Below are 21,688 nucleotides of genomic sequence, written 5' to 3' on the forward strand. Positions count from 1 at the left end.
TTGTCTCTGGAGTGTGGATGAGAACCTGAGCTGTCAGTTCCCTGCCAGGAACAGGTAAGATCATTTGACTCAAGACAAACTAAGCAAGGTATGTATTTAGAGGGCAATTGCGTTGTTTGAAAACCAGCTCTTTCCTCCAGCTTCTGAGGAAAACTCAGGGCTTGCAGTGCTGATTAGAGAACAGAGTTTCTGCCAGACTCTAATGGATGTTTCCCAAGATTGTGGAAGCAGAATGAAAACTGAGTTATCAAAGAGCAATCGACTGTGGGCTCCATTTCAGATGTCTCACTGGGAAAGAGCTGTTTAACTCTATACCAGATATAAGGTATAAATCGATGACTCAAGGACACATCTCAAGTAGATATCATGGATTTCTGCATACTCTAAAGAAGACATGAAATATAGAATATTTGTAACAGAATAAGAGATTTCAGAGGCTAATATACATGGCAACATCCTTACCTTCCTTCCCCCAAAGACAATTGTTTGTTTATATTTAACATTTACTATTATGAATACTATATAATAAGATTTATAAAGATTGACTCATTTCATCCCCATGACAACCATATGAAGTAGGATAGGTATTATTGTTATCTTCATTCCAGGTGAGGAAACTGAGGAAGAGAGGGATCAAATAACTTGTCTAAGGCCACACAGCTTGCCTAATGCCAGTGTAGAGTCTGCTCCAGAATCTCTGTTATGCTGCCTGGTTGAATATTTTAAACACAAAATTTTAAAGCATTTAATTACTCTCTATATTAAAACATTCCTTCTTTATCTAAGAAGATACATGCATGGAAACCTTAGCATGTGGGCTAGGGGGAGCCTCCAGCAGAAAATGGGCACAGATCACTCACAAGATAGTGGACAAAGTGAGCAATTACTGCTTTGATTCAACCATCTTGCCAAAGCCGGGAAAGTTCCCTCTTGTCCAAGTTCTGCCTTCATCATTTCGGTCTGAGTAGAGGGTCTTATCTGTTTTCCTCTTCCCTGTTCTATGTCCAGGCTCCCAAATTATTATTGCCCATTTGATGCCAGATAACCCTTCCAAGATCATTTATTCATTCATTCCATAAATTTTTTCCATATGCCTAGCCTGTTCTTGGCATAAAAATAACAGAGCATCTTCTAGGTGAGTGGAAATATAAAAATGTGACTGGAAATATAATAAAAAATGGGATAGGAAAACACACGAGTTAATGCAAGTTAATCCAGCATAGACAGACCAAAGATCAGCAATTCATCCCACCTTTTACTGAGCACCAGTGTGAGACACTATGATAATATGAAGCAAAACAAACATTAACTGCCTTTAATGTTTCTGACTCTATACTAGGTTCTGAGGACATATTAGTGAACCATATAAACTCAGTCCCTGCTTTACAAAGCATAGTCTCTGGAGAAGGCTGACAATAAGAAGGTAGTTATAAGTACAAGTATAAATTATTTAAAAAATGCTAAATTTACATTTCTAGGATTGACTTTGTTAAATGCCAAGATGCCCTGATCTGGCAGTTACATTCTCAGGAGCTCCTTATTCAGACTGACAATTCCTCATGTTAGAGCTTTTGGAAAATACATGATATTGAGCACTAAGTAATTAAATTGTAATTTCTAGAGTTGATATTCCTGGGTAGAGGGAGAGATTGAATAGTTACAAAGGCAATGTTATGGTGGGATGCACTGGGGGTTCTCAGTGGGAAGGGATTCTTTCTGCTTAAGGTCCCAAGAAATGGAAAGTTAGCAAGAGCCCGAGCACACTGGACGGGAGCAAAACCTCTGGTATATATACGATGGAATATTAGGCAGCCATCAAAAAATGAAATCTTGCCATTTGCAACGATGTGGGTGGAACTAGAGGGTGTTATGCTAAGCGAAATAAGTCAATCAGAGAAAGATAATTATCATATGATCTCACTGATACAAGGAATTTGAGAAACAAGACAGAGGATCATAGGGGAAAGGAGGGAAAAATGAAACAAGATGAAACCAGAGAGGGAGACAAACCATAAGGACTCTTAATCTCAGAAAACAAACTGAGGGTTGCTGGAGTAGAGGGGGGTGGGAGGGATGGGGTGGCTGGGTGATGGACACTGAGGAGGGTATGTGCTATGGTGAGTGCTGTGAATTGTGTAAGACTGATGAATCACAGAGCTGTACCCCTGAAAGAAATAGTACATTTATGTTAATAAAAAGAAAAGTCAACTGACCAAGATTCAGTATATAAACTGTAATTGGAGAATTTAAATCATAAATAAAAAGACAAAGACTTTTAAATTTACACCTAAAGGAAACTAGAAAAAGAACAACAAAGTTCAAGGTTTGTATAAGGAAGGAAATAATGAATATCAGAGCATAAATAAATAAAATAGAGACTAAAAAAGTAAAAGAAAAGATCAATGAAACCAAGAGCTGGTTCTTTGAAAAGATAAACAAAATTGATGAAACTTTAGCTGGATTCATCAAGAAAAAGAGAGAGGACCCAAATAAATAAAATCAGAAATTAAAGAGGAGAAGTAATAACTGACATCACAAAAATACAAAGGATTATAATGGGATTCTATGAAAGATTATATGCCAACAAATTGGACAACCTAGAAGAAATGGATAAATTCCTAGAAATACACAATGTTCCAAAACTGAATCAGGAAGAAATAAAAAATCTGAACAGACCAATTACTAGTAACAAAGTTGAATCAGTAAATTAAAAACTCCCAACAAATGAAAGTCCAGGACCAGATAGCATCACAGGTAAATTCTACCAAACAGTTAAAGAAGAGTTAACACCTAATTCTTCAAACTATTCCAAAAAAAGAAGAAGAAAAAGAAGAGGATGGAAACTTCCAAATACATTCTATGAGGCCAGCATTACCCTGATATCAAAACCAGACAAAGACACCACAAAAAAAGAAAACTACAGACCAATATCCCCGATGAACACAGAGGCAAAGATACTCAACAAAATGTTAGCAAACCACATTCAACAATATATTAAAAGGATCATTTACCACAATCAAGTGGGATTTATTCTGGGGATTCAAGGATGGTTTAATATTCACAAATCAATCAATATGATACATCACATTAACAAAAGATAAAAATCATATGATTATCTTGATACAGAAAAAGAATTTGACAAAGTCCAATGTCCATTCATGATAAAAACTCTCAACAAAGTGGGTTTAGAGGGAACATGCTTCAGCATATGTTAACTCACAGTTAACATCATACTCAATGGTGAAAAACTGGGAGCTTTCATCTAAGATCAGGAAGGAGAAAAGGATGCCCACCTTTATTCAACATAGTACTGGAAGTCCTAGCCACAGCAGTTAGACAAGAAAAGAAATAAAAAGCATTTGAACTGGTAAGGAAGATATAAAACTGTCACTATTTGTAGATGACATGGTACTATATATAGAAAACCATAAAGACTCCACCAAAAAACTATTAGAGCTGATAAATGAATTCAGTAAAGTTGCAGAATACAAAATTAATACACATAAATTGGTTACATTTTTACACACTAATAACAAAGTAGCAGAAAGAGAAATTAAGGAAACAATTCAATTTACAATTGTGCCAAAAAGAATAAAATACCTAAGAATAAACTTAACTGAGGAGGTGAAAGGCCTATAGTTTGAAAACTATAATAAAACACTGTTGAAAAAAATGAAGATGACACAAATAAATGGAAAAATACTCCATGTTCATGGTTTGGAAGAATTAATATTGTTAAAATGTCCATACTATCCAAAAGCAATCTACAGATTCAGTGCAATCCCTGTCAAAATACCACAATATTTTTCACAGAACTAGAACAAATAATACTAAAATTTTTATGCAACTACAAAGGACCCCGAATAGCTAGTGCAATCTTGAGAAAGAAGAACAGAGCTAGAGGAATCACAATCCCAAATTTTAAGATATACTACGAAGCTATAGTAATCAAAACAGTATGGTACTGGCATAAAAATAGACACATATATCAATAGAACAGAGAGCCCAGAAATAAACCCACACTTATACGGACAATTAATCTGTAACAAAGGAGGCAAAAATATACAATGGGGAAAAGACAGTCTCTTCAATAAATGGTACTGGGAAAACTGGACAGCTACATGCAAAAGAATGAAACTGGACCACTTTCTTACACCATAGACAAAAATAAATTCAAAATGGATTAAAAACTTAAATTTGATACCTGAAACCATAAAACTGCTAGAAGAAAACATAGGCAGTAATTTCTTCGACATTGGCCATGGCAACATTTTTCTAGATATGTCTCTTCAGGCAAGGGAAACAAAAGTAAAATTAAACTATTAAAACTACACCAAAGGAAACCATCAACAAAACAAAAACACAGTCTGCTGAATGGGAGAAGATATTTGCAAATGATATATCTGATAAGAGGTTGATATCCGAAATATATAAAAAATTTATACAACTAAAACCAAAAAAACCCACCAAACAATCCAGTTAAAAAATGAGTAGAGGACCTAAATAGACATTTTTCCAAAGAAAATATACAGATGGTCACAGACACATAAAAAGATGCTCAACACCACTAATCATCAGGGAAATGAAAAATGAGACATCACCTTATACATGTCAGAATGGCTGGAATCAAAACCACAATGAGACATCACCTTATACATGTCAGAATGGCTAGAATCAAAAAGATAAGAAATGACAAGTGTTGGTGAGAATGTGGAAGAAAAGGAACCCTCCTGCACTGTTGGTGGGAACATAAGTTTGTGCATGCAGCCACTGTGGAAAACAGTATGGAGGTCCTCAAAAAATTAGAAGTAGGGGCACCTGGGTGGCTCAGTCATTAAGTGTCTGCCTTCAGCTCAGGTCATGGTCCCAGGGTCCTGGGATCGAGCCCCACATCGGGCTCTCTGGTCGGCAGGAGGCCTGCTTCTCCCTCTCCGTCACTTGTGTTCCCTCTCTCGCTATGTCTCTCTCTGTCAAATAAATAAATTTAAAAAGAAAAAAAAATTAAAAATAGAACTACCATATGATCCAATAATTCCACTACTGGGTATTTACCCAAAGAAAACAAAAACACTAATTTGAAAAGATATATGCACCCCTATGTTTGCTGCAGCATTATTTACAGTAGCCAAATTATGAAAGCAACCCAAATGTCCATCAGTAGATGAATGGATAAAGAAGATGTGGCTCGCACGTGCGTGCGCGCGCGCGCACACACACACACACACACACACACACAGGAATATTACTCAGCCATAAAAAAGGATGAGATCTTGCCATTTATGATTACATGGATGGACCTAGAGTGTATTATGCTAAGTAAATTAAGTAGACAGAGAAAGATGAATACCATATGATTTCACTTATATGTGGAATCTAAAAAACAGATGAATATACAAACAAACAAAAAGCTAAAAAGGACCCGGAAATACAGAGAACAAACTGGTGGTTGCCAGAGGGAAGGGGGTGGGGGGATGCACAAAATGGGTGAAGGGGAGTGGGAGATACAGGTTTCGAGTTACGGAATGAGAAAGTCACAGGGATAAAAGGTCCAGGATAGAGAGTATAGTCAATGGTACTGTAATAGTGCTGTATGGTGACAGATGGTAACCACACTTGTGGTGAGCACAGCATAATGTATAGACCCCTCAAATCACTATGTTGTACACCTGAAACTAACGTAATATTATGTGTCAACTATAGTTCAATTAAAAAGTAATAAAAAGACAAACAGTTACAAGTGCCCTGAACAAAAGGCAGAAATTATTCAATACAAATGGTAAGGACAAGAGCCACAGGGACACCCACATGAATCCAGACTGTTCTGCAACTAAGACAACTTTCATGGTTGTCATGATTCTCTTAAGAATGACAAGGGGCAATCAGTACTAGGATCCACTTTACAGTCTTTGCAGATTGTGTTATTTAAGTATAATAAACCTATGTATTCTTCTTAGAATGGACTGTCATTTCTTTCTGCAATCTTCATAAATTTCTATAAGCATTCTTGGAGAAGGAGGACCCTTCCTAACCAGAATAAAACAAACTAGACAAGCAGAGCCCCTGAGAGATATTTACACCTTCTTTACCAGAGCTGTCTTCTCTGTTCTTAGTTTCATCCAGCTTCAAGTACCAAGTGTTTTGAAAAAGGATCAAACATCTTTCTCTTTACTCTAAACTCCATCATTTCCTCTTAGAAAAGCACCTTGGCTCTAAGCAGAATGGTCAGTGCTATAGCCTAAGTATTGCTTATACTAGGCAAAGCCCCAATATTTTTTGAAGACTTCATTCATTTAATAGATATTTACTGAAATATGTATAAGTATGTAAAGTAAATGCTTTTTGAAGACTTCATTCATTTAATAGATATTTACTGAAATATGTATAAGTATGTAAAGTAAATGATAATGACCACAGAACAATTTCCAGAGCTGTGTTCCAAAAATAAAGTTCTGAGATGCCTTCTCAAGCAAGTAGAGTAAAGCTGGTCAACCCAGCACTAAAAGGCAATTAGTACACAATCAAAAATAATAACAATAACAACAACAACAAACCCAGTTCTCCATGCTGATGGAGTGGGCAGATTTACTTTCTTAATAGGCCACTTTTGCCCCACCTTCCTTAATGTCCCTAAGGATATCTGGATAAATTATTGTTGTTGTATGACCTGGGAATTCTGGGAGTTCAGCATTACATATAGGCAATGGTTGGCAAATGGGATAAGTAGGAGGGTACAGGACCTTTGAAGGAAAGGCAATATGTGCTCAGAAATGATTTCTATGTCATTTTCATTTGAGAAGAGAGAGCTGAAGAAGAAATATTAAGGGGAAAAAACCCTCTATTTTAATGGGCACATGAAGGCTTTAATTTATAATGTGTATGAAAGAAATATGGGCAAGGAAAATATGTTCAACATTTCCTTTTTAACCCCAGGGGATTTACAGATAAGGGTTGGGGAGGCAAAGCCTAAAATCATGCAATTAATTACATAGCCTTCGACTAGTTTAGGGTTTGGGATTCAGAAGACCACATAATGTGTAGACCCCAAACTAAAGAGTGTCCATGGCTCTCTTGACATCACCCAATATAAGGGTTCCATCAAATTCCCCTTTAGCTACAATACTGGCACTTTTATATCCCAGCAAAAAAGTACATTTATAAGCTCACACTTGTTTTTACTAGCCTGACTATTCCTAAGCAAGCTGGTCCATCACTGTAGGGCTCTATGTGTCTCTTCAGAACTGAATCTGAGGCCCTTAGAACAAAGAGAAAGGGAAAAAATACAATCATGATTTTTTTTTTAAGATTTTATTTATTTATTTGACAGAGAAAGAGAGCACAAGCAGGCGAAGCAGCAGGCAGAGGGAGAGGGAGAAGCAGATTCCCCACGGAACACGGGCCCAATGTGGGGCTCGATCCCAGGACCCTGGGATCATGACCTGAGCTGAAGGCAGACACTTAACTGACTGAGCCACCCAGGCGCCATCAATCATGATTTTTAATGCTGTGATTCAAAGTGCTAGTATATCCTTTGAGAGAGCTATAAGAACATATTCACAAGGGCATGTCTGAGTAGCAACAGAGAAAAGCCATTTTATAGCAATTATAAAAGCTTGAAAAAACATTTTAAAGCTCTTCATCAGGTAATATCCAGCTCCTATCATTTCTCAAGATGATCTTGCTTATCCTAGGCCACATACCTTGCAATGCACAGGTAATACAAATCATTTCCTTCTAGGGACGCCTGGGTGGCTCAGTCGGTTAAGCGTCTGCCTTCGGCTCAGGTCATGATCTCAGGGTCCTGGGATCAAGTCCCACATCGGGCTCCCTGCTCAGCGAGGAGCCTGCTTCTCCCTCTGCCTGCCACTCCCCCTGCATGTGCTTTCTCTCTGTCTCCCTAATAAATAAATAAAATCTTTTAAAAAAAAAATCATTTCCTTCTAGTCATTTAGTAGCTGTGTTTAATCCAATTAATAGCAAGTGACCCTAAAGTCTGGGAAAGTTCAAAGTCCACTGCCTCATTTCCTGATGCTCAGGAATACAGGTTCCCAGCACTGTGGCTCTTTGAATGAACAAAGGGCATGGAAAATTGTCATAAAAGTTTTACTCTTCTACTTGCATCCTTTTGCCAAGTTTTAAGGACTTTACCATGAAAATCACAACAAATGAAGGAAAATCTGCCCATGGTTCTAAATGGATAAAAAAAAAAAACAACATCATTTTTTGTTTCTTAAAACAAAAATGACATCAAAGCTTTATGTGCATTTGTGTTCCCTTTCTTTAAATTTTTAAAAAAGATTTTATTTTTTTTGAGAAAGAGAGAGAGCAGTACAAGCAGGGGAGGGAGGGGAGCAGACTCCCCACTTAGACGTGGGCTTGATATGGGGTGCAACATGGGAGTTGACGTGGGGCTTGACCCCAGGACTCTGAGATCATGACCCGAGCTGAAGTCAGGCACTTAACCAACTGAGCCACCCAGGCACCTCTTGTGATCCCTTTCTAAGTCTAAGACCTGAGAAGTATGACTTTAGTGAGGAAACTCAGGACAAAATTAGAATTAAACAACCTATTTAAAATAAGCCAGAAGCCACCAAAACCAGTAAGGTACCTAGGAACAAACCTAACCAAAGAGGTGAAAAACCTGTACTCTGAAAACTATAAAACACTGATGAAAGAATTTGAAGATGACACAAAGAAGTGGAAAAACATTCTATGATCATGGATTGGAAGAACAAATATTGTTAAGATGTCTATATCACCCAAAGCAATCTACACATTTAATGTAATCCCTATCAAAATACCAACAGCATTTTTCACAGAGCTAGAACAAACAATGCTAAAATTTGTATGGAACCACAAAAGACCCAGAATAGCCAAAGCAATCTTGAAAAAGAAATGCAAAGCAGGAGGCTTCACAATTCCAGACTTCAAGTTATATTACCAAGCTGTATTACCAAGTTATAATACTAAGTTATATATCAAATAGTATGGGACTGACACAAAAATAGACACATAGACCAACGGAACAGAATAGAAAAACCCAGAAATGAACTGACAATTATATGGTCAACTAATCTCTGACATAGCAGGAAAGAATATCCAATGGGAAAAGGTCTTTTCAACAAATGGTATTGGGAGAAATGAACAGCCACATGCAGAAGAATGAAACTGGACCACTTCCTTATACCGTACACAAAAATAAATTCAAAATGGATGAAAGACCTAAATGTGAGACCTGAAACCATAAAAATCCTAGAAGAGAACACAGGCAGTAACTTCTTTGACATCGGCCATAGCAACTTCTTCCTAGATGTCTCTTGAGGAAAGGGAGACAAAATAAAAAATAAACAACTGGGATTACATCAAAATAAAAGCCTCTGCACAGCAAAGGAAACAATCAACAAAACTAAAAGGCAACCTATGGAATGGGAGAAGATATTTGCAAATGACATATCTGATAAAGGGTTAGTATCGAAAAAATATAAAGAACTTATAAAACTCAACACCTAAAAAATGAATAGTCCAATTTAAAAATGGGCAGAAGACATGAACAGACATTTCTCCAAAAAAGACATACAGAAGGGCAATAGACACATGAACAGATGTTCATCATCACTTATCATCAGGGAAATGCAAGTCAAAACCACAATAAGATGGCACCTCACACCTGTCAGAATGCTAAATTCAACGACACAAGAAACAAAATAGGTATTGGTAAGGATGCAGAGAAAGGGGAACCCTCTTGCACTGTTGGTAGGAATGCAAGCTGGTGCAGCCACTCTGGAAAACAGTATGGAGGTTCCTCAAAAAGTTAAAAATAGAGCTACCCTATGACCCAGCAATTGCATTACTGGGTATTTGCCCCCAAAATACAAAATGGGTGAAATAGGTGATGGGGGTTAAGGAGGTCACTTGTGATGAGCCCCGGGTGTTGTACGGAAGTGTTGAATAACTATATTGTACACCTGAAACTCATGTTACACTGTATTTTAACCGACTGGAATTAAAATAAATACTTAAAAAAAATAAGCCAGAAGCTGCCTTAAAATTTGTTTGGCTTTTTAGAAAATTTTCCCCATTTTCTCTTTCTTTTAGAGAAAGAAAGCCTGTTAGCAGGGTAAGTATGAATTTTATCAAGGGAGTGATAAGCCTCCTTCTCTGTGCAAAATCATAATCCAACCCAGAAAGTCTTGTCGGAGTAACCACCTAAATGTGACCCACACATTAGTTGGTGCTTATGCTGGTGAATCTTCACTGGTATTTTTATTTTACAGTCTTTTCTAAGTTGAAAGCATCATTGATAGCATGGTGTGGCTCTAATAAATGAAGAAATAAGTGGTGAGATTGTAGAAAACAGAAAGAGATTATTTATGATTGTATTGGCCTTTGAGGTTATGTCCACTGGACTCCCTAATTTTGGTCAGCATATTAGTTTTCCAGGGCTCCTGTAACAAAGTCCCACAAACTTGGTGGCTTAAGACAACAGAAATATATTCTCTGATAGTTCTGGAAGCTGGAAGTCAGAAATCAAGGGACCCGCAAATTTGTTTCCTTCTGGAGGCTCTGAGGAGAGTCGGTCTTGGGCCTCTCTCCTAGCCTCTGGCTGCCAGCATCTTAACATGCTTGTGGATGCATTGCTGTAATATCTACCCGCATCCTCACACGGTGTTCCTACTACCTACCTATCTCTCTGTTTTCTCCGCTCATATGAATGCTACTCATATTGAATAAGGGGCCCTGCCCACTTCATTTTAACTTATATCTTAATTACATCTGCAAAAGACCCTTTTTTCAAATAAGGTCACAGTCACAGACACCGGGGAAAATGACCTCAACATATCTTTGTGTAGGACACAGTTCAACTCACAACAGTCAGAATTTTTTTTTTTTCTGATTTTAACGAAAATGACAAAAGGCCAAGAAGCCATTTTGTGTAAACCATTTTGTGGTCCTATTCATCCCTAAAATGTACATGTTTGGATTAACGTATGAGATTTGGATGTTAGCAAGTTATGTGAGCAACTGGCTTTTAAAAGAAATCTGTCAGGCTGGTGCCCCTTGGCCTCATTAAAATAATCCATTTGAGTTGCTACATTTGGGCAAGCTCTAGAAATACCTTATTTGAAGTGGGCAAAATTGGAAGGAGCACAAATCAAATAAAATAGACACTGTAAAGTAATCAAAACAAAAAGGAAATTTATTTCTTTAAAATTTGAAAAGAATTAGGGAGAAAATGATAGAGAAATGGGTGAAGGACATCCAGTGCATAGTTGGAATGATCAAAAAAGAAAGAAAAAAAGACAAATAATATAGGGATTAGAGGAACAGAAATAAAATGGTAAATATTGTACCCCCCACCCCGCAATAGAGAAATGTAAATGTTGTATTTCCAGCAATATAAAAGTGACTTAATTATCACAGATTGAAATGGGAAGATGGGAAAAAGGTGGGAGGAAGGGTAAGTACAAGGATCTGTAATATATCTGAGTGAAAAGATATCATTTAAAGCTGGAAGTGAAGTAATAGAAATATTAGCATATGTGAATTGTACAAAGATAAATTTTAAAAATATATTATTGATCAAAATTGGGGGGGCAGAGGGGAGGAAGTTTAGAGAAGATGTGCAAATAAGCTTGTCTTATCATTTGTACATAGTAAGGAAAAATGAATACTGTCTCTAAAAAAATAAAGGGCTAAGGGGATTATAGATCTATAATTACACAGGTAACCACAAAACAAAACACTGAGCTTCCTAAATATTAGATGAATCACCCACATCAAAATAAAGAAAATTTTAAAAAAATAAAGAAAAGATCACAGTGAAATTCTTTAAAACCATAAAAACAGCAAATATAAATAATATAACAGAATTAAGACCACATGTATTTTTTGAATTGATAAATATATGAGGATTTAATTCATCTATTAAAAGAAAAAGACTTGTAGACTAGATCAAAAGATAAAACACAATTTCAAGCTGTGTGTAAAACTCACCTAAAACAAAGTGATTCAGAAAAACTGAAAATAAATGTGTGGGAAAAGTTATATGGATCAGGTAAATATAAACCAAAAGAAAGCAGGTGTCTCAACTGTAATATCAGAATAAATGGATTACCAGATCAAGAAAATTAAAGGAGACGGGCGCCTGGGTGGCTCAGTTGGTTAAGCAACTGCCTTCGGCTCAGGTCATGATCCTGGAGTCCCGGGATCGAGTCCTGCATCGGGCTCCCTGCTCGGTAGGGAGTCTGCTTCTCCCTCTGACCCTCCTCCCTCTCATGCTCTCTGGCTCTCATTCTCTCTCTCTCAAATAAATAAATAAAATCTTAAAAAAAAAAAAAAAGAAAATTAAAGGAGACAATACAAAGGCATTTTATAATCCTAACACTTGCAATTAATGATGAGTATGTGACAGGCGTAAATATTTATAAGCACAAAATAACACAGATGAATTTTTATAATTCAGAAAGGATAGGAAATACCAGAAATGTTGACAAAACCATTTCTAGCAAGAGGCTTTTAATTCATCTTTCAGCCTATGAGAGACTAATTGGTAAAAAATAAGAATATAGAAACCTATATAACAAAATTAAAAGGATAGAAAAATTAATAAATACCCAATATCCAAAAAATAGAGAGACTACATCTTTTTAAGCATACATGGTATGGTCATCAAAATTGACCAGACTAGGCAACAAAGAAAAATCCCAATAAAATAAATTCTTTATGACACTGAGTTTTGCCATCCAAGAAAATGAATGCCTTTCTATTTGTCCAAGTCTTAGTTTTCCTTTAGGAGCATTTTATCATTTACATCACATAGGTTTGTGCCTAATTATTGCTACATTTATTTCTTGGTATTTTATTTTATTTGTCACTTTATTAATAGGCTCTTTCATTCCATTATATTGTTATACTGACTATAAATATGTATATATAGGGAATTACATATGTACATATAAATTATATGTAATATATATAAATTATATGTAATATATACATATACATATAATCTCATAGGTTAATATATATACATGTAATATATGTACATATACATACATATACATACATATACTATATGTATATATGTATATATATGTGTATATATATATATGTACATATAGAACACTCTATATGTTCTATATTCTGTTGACTCTCCCTCAGAGCCTCCAGAAGGAAACAAATTTGTGGGTCGCTTGATTTCTGACCTCCAGCTTCCAGAACTATCAGAGAATATATTTCTGTTGTCTTCTGTGTATGTACATTATACATACATTATATACATATAATAAATATACATAATTTGTGAATATTAGTTTTAAACTATGCTCCTTCTAATGAATCATTGAACACTACATCAGAAGCTAATGATGTATTATACAGTGGCTAACTGAACATAATTAAAAAAATTTAAAAAAATAAACTATGCTCCTTTATTGAACTGTAGAAGATTCTTCCGCTGATTTTGGTTGTTGCAAGCCAGGAAACTGTGATCAACTTCATGGCACCTCTATAGTCCTGAGGAAGGTGGTCAGCAGGGGACCCTGAAGCTTCCTGCAAATACTCAAGGCAGCTGAAGCCCACTCATCTGCCTTCACTGCCAGAAGAGAACATGATTTCTGCCTTCCTTCTGCTTTCCAAAGCAATATAGGCATGCATTTTATTCATACAATCTAAATTGCATCCAGAGGGGAAAGCAAGCCTAGTAAACATACTTTCCTGCTTCCAACCCCCATGATTTAGCAGAGGGCATGACAGGGGATGTGAATGAATGCAATTTGCCAAAAAAAAAAAAAAAAGGGATCCAGCATGAATATAAAATAATAAAAAGTTCCTAAGATGTCAATGAGATATAAAAAAGTGGCCAAAGGATATAAACAGTTCACAGAAAAATAAGCGAAGGTATGAATAAACAGTTCAAAGAAAAGGATGCCTATTTAATGACTCTTAAGTGAAAGGATGTTCACATTCACTTTCATAAGTGAGTAAGAGAAATGCAAATGTAACCTACTCCAACATAACGGTTTTCATTTTTTGCCTGGAAACATCATAACTTTGGCAGCATGCTGTAGTGGTGAGCGTGTGAGGGAACATATAATAGTGGGAGTGTGCATTATCTAACAAGATTACAATTGCAAATATATATTTCATTTAACATAGAAACTCCACTTCCAAGAATTTTCCCCCAGCTATATTTACACAGATATCTTCACACAACTAAGTGTCCATCAATAAGGGCTTGGTTAAATTATGGTGTAGTCATACAATGGATTATTATCCATCTTAAAAAAGAATGAATAAAAACTGTGAACTGCTTTTGGACACATTTTCCAGATATTAAGTGAAAAAAAACCAGGTGCAGAACTTTATGGAAAGAAATCTAACATTTGTTTTAAAGAAGGAGAAATCACATGTATTGCATTGGCTTTTATATGCTAAGAATCCTGGAAAAGCAAATAGGAAACTAACAATAGTGGTTATCTTTGGGAGGGGACAATGAGAAATGAGTAGATGAAGGAAAGGGCGAGAAAGATGCTATTGGGTTTTATGGTTGGATTATATAAATATGTTGCCTAGCCAAAAATAAATGATTTTTTAAATGAAGGAGACTGGAGGAGGAAAAGAACTTGCCAGAAGGTCAGTGGAATGCTGCAGAGGCATTATCAAAAGACTTGAGAATAAGCCCCATGAGGAATGAAGAGTGAGTCTGTGTAATTCAGCTTAGAAAAGAGAAAACCAAGAGGTGATAGAACGGAATTCCTACATATAAGATGGCTGCTAGCCATTTGCCATCTTCCCCGAAAACAGGAGATAGTAGGGTTAAAATGTGGTTTCACTTCAATACCTAAATAAGACTGCAAATACAGGGCTAGGTCATCCAAAGAATACACAGACTTGCGTTCTCTGAAGCCCAGCACTCCTTGAAATACAAAACTCTCAGTTCACTCGGTTAAATATCCTGCACTGGCTTTTGGTCCAGTTGCTTGAGAATACAAAGAACACAGATAAACACATAAGCGGCACCAGCCTACCTCTGAGCCTAGGGCTATTGCTAAGCCCTTGCTGCTTTCCTGCTTCGACGTAAGATACTCTCACTTCCAGCCTGGTTATAACTTCCTGTTTTTAAAACCTGTGCATTTTCATTTACGGATGCTGGTCTCACTTCCTGGAATATCCTTCTACTGATCCTCCTAGAGAGCAGGGAAGACCTTGTGAAACAGTTTTGGAAGCCTCCCTAATTATAGCACAGTTTGTTGTTCCCGCCTATGCCTTCCCACCTCGAATGCTCTTATTTCTGTTTTTTATTGTTCATTAGGCTATATAATGATTAGTGGAATAGAAGTCCGATCCCCCTTTAAAATTGGCAGATGTCAGATGTTATCTTTTTATCCATAGAAACCAACTTGGTGGTCAATAGCTAGCACGGTACCTGACCTCAAATTATGCTGACTGCATGGACAGTGAAGTATAAAAAACATAATTGGGAATGAGAAAATCCAGGCATTCTGTGCTTATATATTTCAAATACTATGAAGAAATGAGGTGATTACTACTCTGCTTTACTATATTTACAATGTCAGGGACAAAATCCAAGGCAATCCTTGGGCTGTACTGAACAGATCCTGAGTATATCAGACTATATTCCATTTCAAAAGCTGTCCAGTGGGCTTGCCTTCAAAGCAATTGTACAATGGGGAGTATAAATGTGCAAAAGCATACTTTGAAAGTGAAGCTCTGTCGGGGCGCCTGGGTGGCTCAGTCATTAAGTGTCTGCCTTCGGCTCAGGTCATGATCCCAGGGTCCTGGGATTGAGCCCCACATCGGGCTCCCTGCTCCGCGGGAAGCCTGCTTCTCCCTCTCCCACTCCCCCTCCTTGTGTTCCTGCTCTCGCTCTCTCTCTCTCTGTCAAATAAATAAATAAAATCTTAAAAAAAAAAAAAAAAAGAAAGTGAAGCTCTGTCAGTTGTGTAGTCATACTTGAGGAAGATGAGAATTTGGGTGTGTGTTGTTTTATTATAGCATGTGTATTTAAAATTTCCAAATTTAATGTACTACTGATTTATTTTAGCATTTTGGTTTATTTCCTCAAGGATAAACAGGAGAAAAAGTCCACAAATGCTTCTACCTTGACCTCACCAACACCACATCGCTAATTAAAAAACAAACAGAAATAGGATCTATTTATGAAGTCTTGGTCTTGGAAGCAGGTCTCTTCCATGTCAGAAAAATACATTTTCATGTATGCTTCATCCAAAGGTTCCAATTACCAAATGCAATCTCAGGTTCATATTTTAAAGTGGGTGGTTTGTTGGTTTTTTTGGTTTTTTTTTTTTGCTTTTTAAAAAAAAAATTTATTTAAGGAATCTCTACACCCCACATGGGCTCGAACTCACGGCCCCGAGATCAAGAGTCGCATGTCTTCTGACTGAGCCAGCCAGGCGCCCCTCAGGTTCATATTTTACATCCAAAGGCTTGTGTAAACACCCAAGTCCCCATGCAATCATTTCATTTATCACAATTAAGTTACCCATAATTATCATAAATTATCACATGACTTATTGGGAAAATGAATCAACCAAAATTACCTGTGTCTTCTTTCAGTTCAATTTCATATTGAATCTACACAAGAGAAATGGGATGAAACTCCACAGGAGTGAGACCCAGTTGGGCTGAACTTGCAGCATAATCATACCGTTAAACCTTAGGCACGTACTGATCCTCATTAAACTTTTGTTTCCTCACCTATAAAGGAGGAATAATAATAACAACATTCCCTAGAGAGCTTTGAATTAAATAACCTAGAAATCGGTAACTCATAGTACCTGGCACATAATAGATTTTCAGTAAGTTGTGTTGTGGGTTTTTTTAATCATGATTCCATTTGCCAATCAATATTTTATTCACCTTATTGCAGTTTCGTCAAGCTGGAGCACACTTGCCCATTCATACTCTGCCCTAATGGGGTAAACTCATCTTGGTCCTTCAATACCAGTATCAACACCCCTGAGAAAACTTCCTCACTTCCTCCCACTTCTTCACTCTTGAATCTTCTGCCTTAATATTCTAGGCCGATATATTCTGTCATTGTTTTTATTTTACTGCAATATAATACTTATTTAGGCATTAGCTCCCCTACTTTCCTTCTCCCCTCTTGAGAAAAGAGATTGTGTCTTCATCAGTGTTATATCAGTATCTTCAAGCACCATGTCTGCATTTAAAAGGGAAGTAAAAATAAGGGCTCTTAAAATACTTGAATTCAGACAGCTAAAATTAAAAGAAAGCATAGGTGTTAATGGTATTTTGACTAAGAATGCAGAGGGAAGTTTCCTAATATGCTAAATATTTAAAGTTTTTAAAGTCCTGAGTTAGTCTTGTCTTTTCTCAAAAAATAGAAGGGTGGTACTTTTCTGTTCATCTAGAGACCCTCAGGGGTGCCTGGCTGGCTCAGTCGGAAGAACATGCAACTCTTGATCTCAGGGTTGTGAGTTCGAGCTCCATGATGAGTATAGAGATTACTAAATAAATAAACTTTTACAAAAAAAGGACCTGAGATTCTGGGTCTGGCAGGGGCGGTTTGGACTGCCATGGGAAAAAAAAAAGTTAGCTCTGCCAAAAGCAAATTCAAGCATAACATGAACAATGCAATGTCCATAATATATGTCCATATGTCTGAAGTTCATAACAGTGTCTCAACAAGTCTATACATGAATAAAAAGTGAATGAGAGACTCTCTTCCAGGTGAAGTTAAGGACAGTTTGGAAGAAAAGTTAAAAATCATTCAGTGATGAGTGTTTGCCAGCTGATTCTATATATTTAACTCTTTGATGAACTATGTTTGAGAGTGGAGTACTGCTGCTTCCAGAATAGGTCTGGAAATATGCAAGGATTCTCAATATCTCCCCCTTCCCAACCTCCTTCACACGCAAATGATTTATCAATTCAGATTAATTGAATTAACAAGCTCATCTTCCAAAAACGATGGGACAGGAAGAGGAATACGTGAAACGATCATCTGAATGCTATAATCAAGGGCTCAGTTCAAACCAGAACCACAGCTTGCTAATTAAGGTTGGAAGCGATCTGACACTAGAAGGAGGAAAACAATCTGAGTCTGAAAGGCTCAGATTCTTGTTCTCACTCTTTGTACTTTCAGTGCAGAACAGTACATCCAGATTTTGTTATTGTAGGAAGCTGGAGAGGTGCTCTACTTCCAAAGTCAAGACACCTGGTTTTCAAGCCAAACACATGCAGAAATCTAAAATAACTCATATAGTTTTTAACACAAACAAGTAAACAGAGAAAACAATTTGTATTTCTAAGTACCCCTAATATCTAAGGAGGAAGGATTCTGGTAAGGGAAGGATTTTGTTTGTGGAGCACAAAGCCAGCAGTATGGTTGCCTCTGGCTTCTTCAAAAGACAGTGTGAGGAGATGAGTGGGAGGCCCAGCTGGAGGAGTTTGCAGCGCCCCCTGTCCATCTAAGAATGGAGATGTGGAGGGAGGTGAGGGGACCCAGAGGAGGGAAGTGCTGGAGGGAGGGAGGCAGGTGGGAGAGGAAAGGGGAGACTGCAACAGGCTACAACAAAAGAGGAAAATTGCCCACAATGCGGAGGAGGTGAAAGGCTCTGAGCTCTCTGATGTCAACCAGCTTCCCCACCAAGCCTGCAGCGAAATGTCCATTTCTCACCAATACTTCAGGGAGAGGCTTTTTATTTGGAAAAATGAGGAGCCCCCTGAGTTCTGCTCCAAGCCAGTCATGGGCTGAGGAAAAAAGCTGTCCCCAGGACCCCAGCCACATCTGCCTCACACAATTATTTTAGTCTTTTGGTTTGATTTAAACGTCAAAGGGGATCAACTAATTTCATCACTGATGGAGATGAAAGAAAAAGATAAGTGAACCCCAACCAACGTGGGCCATGCCTCCTACAGGGCTTTGCTCTTGGTCAAAAACAGTGATGTTGCTTGGAGTTAATAATGGAAAAACTCTTCAGAAATCATTGAAATCGAGTTTACTGGACCATGCTGTCAGAATGTCAACTGGAACAGCTAACTGACAGAGCAGTAACTATTTTCCTTTGAAATCACAACAGGCCAGTATAGGGTGTCTCTGTGGTAAAACCCTCCCTCCTGGCTGAGGAAACGGGTTGCCATAGTAACGGCGTGAAAGCAGCAAATGGCTGAAAATCGTTTTTCATTCCCAGCACGATTCTGACAGGCAAAATAACAAAAAAAAGCTCTAACTGTGGACACTCTAGAATTCATAGATACAATCTTATTTGCTCCATTAATCCATCTCTCCACACCACCTTATGATCCCTACCAAAAGCATTTTGATTCCTCCCACCTCTTACTATAAATCTGCCTTCTCTTTGGACGGATGTGATGGTACAGTGTCATTCCATAGTTCTTCACAAATGTTTACAGGCAGCCAGGAGCCAGAAGAGAGCAAATAACACCCCCAAAACCCTGTGCATACACACTCTGAGTCCATTTACAAACAAATCTAAGCTGGATCCTGACCTGTGAAAGTAAATGCATTGCCTTACCCCCCAGACTGACCTTCCTTACCAAGTTCCTCATTTCATCTCAAGGTGGGGCCGCTTTCCATAGTCCCAGACTCCTCATTCTGGTGTTATCTTTTATTTCACCATCTGTTCTTTGGGGCCCACCAGCTGCTAAGTTAGTCAAAAACTTCTTTGCCGTGTTGCTTGACTTTGACCCTTCCTCTGCCCTCCCTAGCAACTTTTCAAATGCAGGAACCTCATACATACACTTTATGTACTGTTCTCTTTCTCTCCTAGCATCATCTTCTTTCTCTTTTGTTTTCTCTCTGACCTATTTCCTCACCTTCTAATTTTAACGTAGAAATCCAAAAACACTTCTTTTCTTAGCCTTGAAAAACAGAGAACTCCTTTAGGGCAAGACCTGCCCTTGTTGAGGAAATAATCTGAATCAGAATCAGCTGCTTTAGGGTAGAAGCTCAGCCTGAAAGGCCCAAAGGTGGGCAGAACTGTTGTGCTTGAGGTGAAGGGGAAGAATTGGTCGGTTGCTCCAGCAGAAGAGGAAGGACATAGGGGCCAGCAAGACCGTAGGAGGCTTTGCGTCCCGGGGTCCCCCAAACTTTGGAGAAGTGAGCAAAGTCACAAAATGCTTTGTGAAAGTAGATTTTGGTTTTAGTTTTATTTTGTGGGTGTTTTGTGTGAGACAATTGGTGCAGGTACTATGCTTATCATTCAGATTGACATGGCAGGATTCAGGCAGCCAATTATCTCCTTTAGGCAGACAGGAAGCTGGAACAAAAATTATGAATAAGTGAGTAGTAGGAAATTCTCAAAACCTTAGAAGGGCTCTGAATTCTCATTTGTCATGTGTTCAAGTGTTGGATGTATGTTTACAAAAATATCTTAAGAGTAGGAGGCCCTAGCTGATGTCTAGATGTCTAGCTTACATTTTACTAAATTTATGTAATTTTATATGCTGCCTTCAATCTTTTCTGGCTCAAGGGAGAGCATAAAAACAAATAGACAAAATTTAAAGAATGTGAAAAAAGGACACTATACATGTGATTATAACCTTATCAAACTATTCAGAAGAAAAAAGGAAAGATCAAAATATCAAACAACTATGTTTGGTGATAGGATTATGGGTAACTTTCTCTTCTTTTTTCAAATATCTATAATATGCTTATATGACTTTAGTTATACATTTTAAATAGGCAATTAAAAAGGCTATGTAATATAAGGAAATGTTCATAATAGAGTGTTACGTTTAAAAATTAAAAGTACTTGGGTATGTCTGCAATAATATAAAATATACAATACATGTAGACGAGAGGTAGAAAGGATATTCAAAATTGTCAGTTTGATTTTTCTGGGAAGCAGACTCTGAAACTGAGTTGGGTTCAAGAGGTTTTTCAGGAATCCCTTAGGATCAACACCTCTGGAAAAGAGAAAGCAAGGAGGAGGGTGGGCAGAGGGAGAAGTCTAGCTGTATTGGTCTATCAGAGTTGTACCCTGGTGGGCCAGAATACATGTCCTGCATACTCCCACCCAACTCAGTCGGTGGAAGTGTGGACACTCCAGGGAGGGGTGATCTTGGGAAAGGCAGCTGTCCGCCGGCAGGAGCCTCCACCTGAAGCTTGTCTGCTGACAACACTCCTAGTAGCTGAACCAACAATTCCTTCCATGAAGGAGCCACACGTGTTCCTATTCAGGACCAAAATGAAAACATTTTAGAGGGAACGGTAGGATAAATGTCATTCAAAAATATGTTTTTTGTAAAAAAGTCACTTTTAATTTTGCTACATCAAATTTTTATTTCTATAAAATGGGTATTTTAATAGTGCTGATGCCATAGCATTGTTGTGAGAATTTTAAAAAGATAACAATCATAAAGCACAATGCTTGACATAAAGTGCTTGATACTATTATTGTTCTTTGTCTCTAACTTTTCTTAACTTACACCCTGCTAAGGAGCTAGTCCTCTTCCTTTCATTCCTTGTATCACTAGTCAGTGCCAAACCACCTCTTTCTGCAACTGTTCCTTATCTTTCTGCTTTCTGGCATTGAAAATCATATAAACAATGGGATACTGGAGTCATGCCAGTCACCTTAGGAGCATTCAGTGACAAACAAGAGAACAAGAGGCCAACACTCTAAGGATGGTGAAGCCAAAGAATAACTAGTCTGGGTCT

At 37.6% G+C, this 21,688-nt stretch overlaps 1 protein-coding gene across 1 annotated transcript in view; it reads right to left on the bottom strand.

Moving 5' to 3' along the window:
• The window catches only part of MRAP2 (melanocortin 2 receptor accessory protein 2), an 85,130-nt gene extending 65,513 nt beyond the window's left edge, over positions 1-19,617 (bottom strand). Inside the window, exon 1 of the mRNA XM_032409342.1 lies at positions 19,555-19,617. The gene's annotated coding sequence lies outside the window, so the exon portion shown is untranslated. The remainder of the gene's footprint in view (positions 1-19,554) is intronic.
• Positions 19,618-21,688: the final 2,071 nt, after the last annotated feature.

This window comes from Phoca vitulina, unplaced genomic scaffold (genome assembly GCF_004348235.1).
Source record: "Phoca vitulina isolate PV1807 unplaced genomic scaffold, GSC_HSeal_1.0 scaffold11, whole genome shotgun sequence".
NCBI classification, from domain to species: domain Eukaryota; kingdom Metazoa; phylum Chordata; class Mammalia; order Carnivora; family Phocidae; genus Phoca; species Phoca vitulina.